Genomic DNA, 6622 nt, shown 5'->3' on the forward strand with positions numbered 1-6622 from the left:
AATCAAATCGGTCGACAATCCGTCCCAGACGACCTGATCGTCTTCTTCACTTGGTTGTTTTGATAGTTTGCGTTTCCTCGAGACTGTACAATAACGTGTCAAACAACAGAACTCTTGTCAAGACCCTTGTGACCCGGTCGGACAGGAACCACCCAAATCCGACCCGTTCACTGGTTCGTGACGGTAGTTCATGTTTAACCCGAAATTAGAAATCTCGTAGGTAGAATCCAGATCTTGAACCAACCAACACTAAGAACGAGTAGGAGATCATATCAAGATCCGATTCTATCGGTTTTGAGTGCATTGAGTGTAAAAGAGTTGAAAGAAAGTTAGAAACCATCTTTCAATCCTTTTTCACCATGAATATGTTCAGATCTATGCAAGATCTTTGTTTATTTGTGTGGAAATTGTTCAGATCTAAGTTGTTCTTGGTGGATTGAAGCCAAAACATGAAGTTCATAAGAACACCATGATGACATCATCCTAGAACACCTTGAATCTAGTGATTTCACGGTTAAAAGTTAAGATTTAAAAGATAGAAAGGTGTAGGAGTGTGTGTAGATCAAGAAAGTACAAGATTTAGGTGGAAAACTTACAAGAATCGCGAGAAATCTGAAGAAAAGTGAGGTTGGAGCGCTGCCCGGACGAGAGAGTGCAAAAAGGTGAAGTTGTGATGTGACAGGAGGTATTTATAGGGTTTCCTATAATGGAAAATGGGGAAAAGTGGAGGAGAGTGGCTGGTCGATTGGAGTGTTTGGCGCGACGAGTTTGGCGGTTTCGATTCGCGTGTTGAGCGTTGCGATGCGATAGAGTTTCTCGTTTAATTACTTTTAATCCCAACCACTATATCTAACATACAATCATCCTAGATAGCTTGCGTTTAGCGTTTACGATTCGATTGCGATAGCGTTTCGATTGCGTTTCGATTAATCACCACATTATAACATAAATAAAAATGCACAAGTAACACATATATAGCACACACACGTAAAACAATATCCAGAACGCATAATTCGGGTTGCGAGTGCGATTGCGATAAGCGATAAACCAACGATAAATAGCGAATAAACCTCGATTATCAACAAGTACTCCACATAATACAACTCATGCGATAAAATAAATAGGCTATCTTCAAGTCAAAGAAGTCAAAACAGGAATTGAGCAAGGAGTGACAGATCGCAATTAGCGATCTTTTCTTCCTTTGACTTCAATCTTGACTTTGACTTTGACTTTCGAAACACGGGGTGTTACAGCCTCCCTAAGTTAAGGGAATTTCATCCCGAAATTAGGCTTTAGCCGTAACAAACAACTGCGGGTACTTCTCCTTTATGTCGCTTTCGAGTTCCCAAGTGAACTCTGCACCTCGCTTGCCTTCCCAGCGAACCTTCACAATGGGAATGCGTGAGTGCCTGAGCTGCTTGGTTTGTCGGTCCATGATCTTGAAAGGCTTCTCCACGAAGTGTAGTGTTTCATTTATTTGAAGGTCCTCTAAAGGAATTTGTAAATCATGCTCAACAAGACACTTTTTGAGGTTAGACACATGGAAAGTCGGGTGAACGTTGCTAAGTTCCTCCGGTAGTTCGAGTCTGTAGGCCACTTTTCCGATCCTTTCCCGAATCTTAAAGGGTCCAACAAATCGAGGCGCGAGCTTTCCTTTCTTTCCGAATCTGACCACACCCTTCCAAGGTGATACCTTTAGGAGTACATGGTCGCCAACGTCAAATTCAAGGGGCTTGCATCGTCTATCGACGTAACTTTTCTGTCGACTCCGAGCTTTCAGCAGGTTGTCTAGAATTTGGAGGATTTTGTCTGTCGTCTCTTGCAGTAGCTCGGGACCGGTTAAATTGCGAGTGACCGATCTCGTGCCACACAATAGGCGATCGACATCTTCTTCCGTATAAAGCCTCAAACGGTGCCATCTGAATGCTGGAATGATAATTGTTATTATACAAAAATTCGACTAGAGGCAAGTATGCGTCCCAATTACCACCAAAGTCTATGACACATGAGCGAAGCATGTCTTCCAAAGTATGGATCGTTCTTTCAGTCTGACCGTCGGTTTGTGGATGGAATACGGTACTCAGATTAAGCTCAGTACCGAGAGCAGCTTGAAACGTTTCCCACAGACATGAGCTAAACCATCCATCGGGGTCAGAGATGATGTCGCGAGGCGTACCGTGTCGACAGATAACTTCGTTTGTGTAGATTCGGGCTAATCTTTCTACCTTTTAGTCTTCTCGTTTTGGCAGGAAATGAGCTGATTTGGTCAAGTGATCGACGATAACCCAGATGCTATCGTGACCTGCAGTTGTACATGGGAGTTTCGTTATGAAGTCCATGGCTATGCTTTCCCACTTCCACATCGGGATCACGGGTTGCTCACGCAAGCCAGAGGGTCTTTGATGCTCGGCCTTGACTTTCGAGCAAGTCAGGCACTTTCCAACGTAGAGAGCGATATCTCTCTTCATGCCTGGCCACCAGTACTTGTAGCGAAGGTCCTGGTACATTTTATCGGCACCGAGATGAATAGAATATCGGGACTTATGGGCTTCGTCCATCAGAATCTGTCGCAAATCGTTCCGCTTAGGGATCCAAATTCGGTCCAGATAATGGAATATTCCATTCAATTTATTCACTAGCTGGGCTCCATCGTGATGAATCCTTTCCTTCTTCAACGTACGCTCGGTAAAACATGCATGTTGAACTTCACGAATGAGAGACTCGAGATGATGCTGGGCTGGAATATTACGAGCACTATGCAAATAGCTTCGTCTGCTGAGTGCGTCGGCAACGACATTTGCTTTGCCAGGATGATAACGAATCTCACAGTCATAATCGTTGAGAAGTTCCACCTATCAGCGTTGACGCATATTAAGTTCTTTCTGGTTGAAGATGTGTTATAGGCTCCAATGGTCGGTGAAGACCGTACACTTTGTACCGTAAGGTAGTGTCGCCAAATTGTCAACGCAAAAACAACTGCGCCTAGCTCGAGGTCATGGGTTGTATAGTTCTTCTCGTGGATCTTGAGCTGACGAGACACGTAAGCGATAACCTTGTCTCGTTGCATAAGGACACAACCAAGACCAAGGTTCGAGGCATCGCAATAGACAATGAAGTCATCCTTTCCGTCGGGTAGAGCAAGAACGGGAGCATTGCAAAGCATGTGCTTGAGGGTTCAAAAGGCAGTCTCTTGTTCAGTTCCCCAAACAAAAGGCTTGTCTTTATGCATGAGAGAGGTAAGCGGCACGGCGATTTTAGAGAATCCTTCGATAAATCGATGATAATAGCCCGCTAGCCCGAGAAAAGAACGGACTTCAGACGGGTTCTTAGGCGTAAGCCAACTCTTAACAGCTTCAATCTTCATGGGATCGACAAAAATACCTTGACTATTGACAATGTGACCGAGGAATTGAACCTCCTCTAACCAAAATTCACACTTGGAGAACTTAGCGTAGAGTCGATTTCCTTGGAGTAGCTCGAGAACCAAACGTAGATGCTGCGCGTGTTCGGATTTTGACTTGGAATAGATCAGTATATCATCGATGAACACGATGACGAAGTGGTCGAGAAATGGTTTACACACGCGATTCAACAGATCCATGAAAACCGCGGGTGCGTTGGTTAAACCAAAAGACATAACAACGAACTCATAGTGGCTGTAAGGTGTGCGAAAAGCGGTTTTGGGTATATCCTCCTCTTGGATGCGAAGTTGGTGATAACATGAGCGTAGATCGATCTTCGAGAAACATGAGGCACCTTGCAATTGATCAAATAAGTCATCGATTCGAGGCAGGGGATAGTGATTCTTGATGGTGAGCTTATTCAATTCCCTGTAGTCGATGCACATCCTGAACGACCCATCCTTCTTTTTGACGAAAAGGACTGGCGCGCCCCACGGAGAGGTGCTAGGGCGAATGAAGCCTTTATCAAGTAATTCCTGGAGCTGACTTGAGAGTTCACGGATTTCAGAGGGAGCGAGACAATAAGGCGCTTTAGCAACAGGGTTTGCTCTAGGAACGAGGTCGATACAAAAGTTGATATCACGACTCGGAGGAAGACCAGGAAGATTATCAGGGAATACATTCGGAAACTCATGCACAACGGGAACATCCTTAGCTCCCGGATTACCTTTCTTTTCCTTCTCCGCTACTACGATGTTGGCCAAGAAAGCTCTGTATTCCTTGCGGAGATACTTGCTATCTTGGATACATGACATTAGCTTGAGACCTTTCGACGCAGTTTCACCATAAACACACAATAAATCACCATTAGCGAGCGAGAAGCGAATCATCTTATCGAAACACACAACTTCAGCACGATTCTCGTGAAGAAAATCCATGCCTACTATGATATCAAAACTTCCGAGCTGCATTGGAACAAGATCGATCGGGAAGATGTGATTGTTGAGCTCGAGAGTACAATCACGGAGAACAAAATTAATGGCGACGGTTCTTTCGGTGGCGACTTCGACATCGAACGACGAGGGTAGATGGGCGCGCTTACGATTAAGGAGCTTTTCGAATTCCAACGATACAAAACAGTTATCGGCTCCAGTATCAAATAAACACGAAGCATATATACCATTCAAAAGGAACGTACCATTGACCACATTGTTGTCGGCTTGAGCTTGGAGGACATTGGTATTGAAGGTGCATCCGCGTGGTGCTTGTTGTTGTTGTTGTTGTTGTTGCTGCTGTTGCTGTTGAGGCTACTGCTGCTGCGCTCCTGCTTGACCACCCTGTTTGGGCACATGTTGGCGAAATGGTTAGGATCGCCACATGCGAAGCAAGCTCTGGCGTGGATTGCGGGTGCTGGAGCTGCTTGTTGGCCCTGAGGGGCGGTAAGGAGAGCTTGTTGAGCAGTAGCTGGAGCTGCGGCGTTGCGGGGACCGGTTCGACAATTGGCGGTGAAGTGGCCATACATATTGCAATGCACGCAATACCTGCAGGCTATACCCACCGGGTGATGATAAGTTCATGTCGAGCAGGCAGGATGAGGACCAGTATACGCATGCTTTGCAGGCGACGCATAGGTGACTGGTGCAGCTTGGCGGTGTTGTTGGTGTTGCGGTTGCTGAGCTGGAACGGCTTGTAGTGGAGCGGCGGTGGTAACAGTACAATTTTTGTTCGCATTCTTCCTCTTGTGATGAGAGGACTTGGATGATGATGATTGCGGAGCAGCGCTGGCGGAAGTGGTAGCTTGATGCAGATATTTCGAGGCTTTGTCCCAGACACCAGCCTTAACACGCTTGTCGTTGATTTCAGCGGCCAACAGATAGGTCTCCTTGATTGTCGCTGGTTTGGCAGCCTGGACAAAGTATGCAACACAATCCGGCAGAGCTCGGATATACTTCTTGATGGTCATGTCGGGGGTCTTGACTTGGTCAGGGCAGATGATACTGAGTTGCTTGAAGCGAGCAGTCAGAGCTGCGTTCTCTCCGTCCTTCTGCTTAATATGCCAGAATTCGTCCTCCAGCTTTTGCCGTTCATGGGGAGGGCAGAATTCGTCCATCATAATGGCCTTTAGCTCTTCCCACGTTAGCTCATAGGCTGCGTCATTTCCGCGTTTGTTCATCTCGGTCGTCCACCAGTCCAATGCCTGGGACTGGAAGACGCCGGTAACGTTCAGTGTACGGAGATTCTCAGGACATCCACTCTGGCGCAGAGTGACTTCGATAGAGTCAAACCATTGGAACATAGCCGTCGGGCCATCTTCGCCAGTAAACTCCTTTGGACCACAAGATGTGAACTCCTTGAAGCTAAAAGCAGTCTTTGGTGCATCTGTTCGAGACTCTTCAGACGATTTACTGTCGTTTTCGTTCAGCTCACTGACGATTTGGGGAATCACTTTAGCGATTTGAGTAGCGACGAGAGAGGTGAGTTGCTTGTCAGCTTGCTTTCGTTTCATGGCGCAAGAGTGAAGGGATCCAGTTGATGACATTTTCTGCAACAGACATCGACACAGGACTCAGACACAATAAAATAGAATCTCACCTCACACGCCTAGTACCACTAAAGCTCAGGAACACGAACAAGTACATAAACAAACAGTCACATAGGCACGTATTCACAGAATCACATAAGCACATAGGGCGCGTAAGGCACATAAAACATACAGAAGTACATAGAAGCATTCAGAATACAGAAACCTATCATTCAAGATCGCGTGCGTTCGAGAATAGCGATTGCGAGCACTCATCGAGTAGTATGGCATAGGCAAGCATTGATTCGAGATAGATGTGTAGTGTAATTCGTGTGTGTCGATTGAGACAACGAATAATCCACCAAAATCGAAACACATAAATAATAAAACCACATAAAACACACATAAAATCGGCAAATATCAGAGTCAACAGTTGCGGGCTCAGAATCAAAACACATAAAATCGGTGAATATGCGAGGTTAAAATCGAATATAGATTGTCCAAGGCTAGATGGACATTGACTACCCAAATTGATTCGACTATTCTCAAGGACCATGAGTGTGCGTTGTGGCCTAAAGGACTATGCTCCGTCACTGGCATGCGGTGATTGGCACGCTTCCTCTCGGTTATGTACGCAGCTCGAGTCGTTGGAATCCATCGAGACTTTGGTGAGAGCTTTGTAAAACCAAAAATAGATGCG

The sequence above is a fragment of the Helianthus annuus genome, chromosome 6, assembly GCF_002127325.2.
Source record: "Helianthus annuus cultivar XRQ/B chromosome 6, HanXRQr2.0-SUNRISE, whole genome shotgun sequence".
Taxonomy (NCBI): domain Eukaryota; kingdom Viridiplantae; phylum Streptophyta; class Magnoliopsida; order Asterales; family Asteraceae; genus Helianthus; species Helianthus annuus.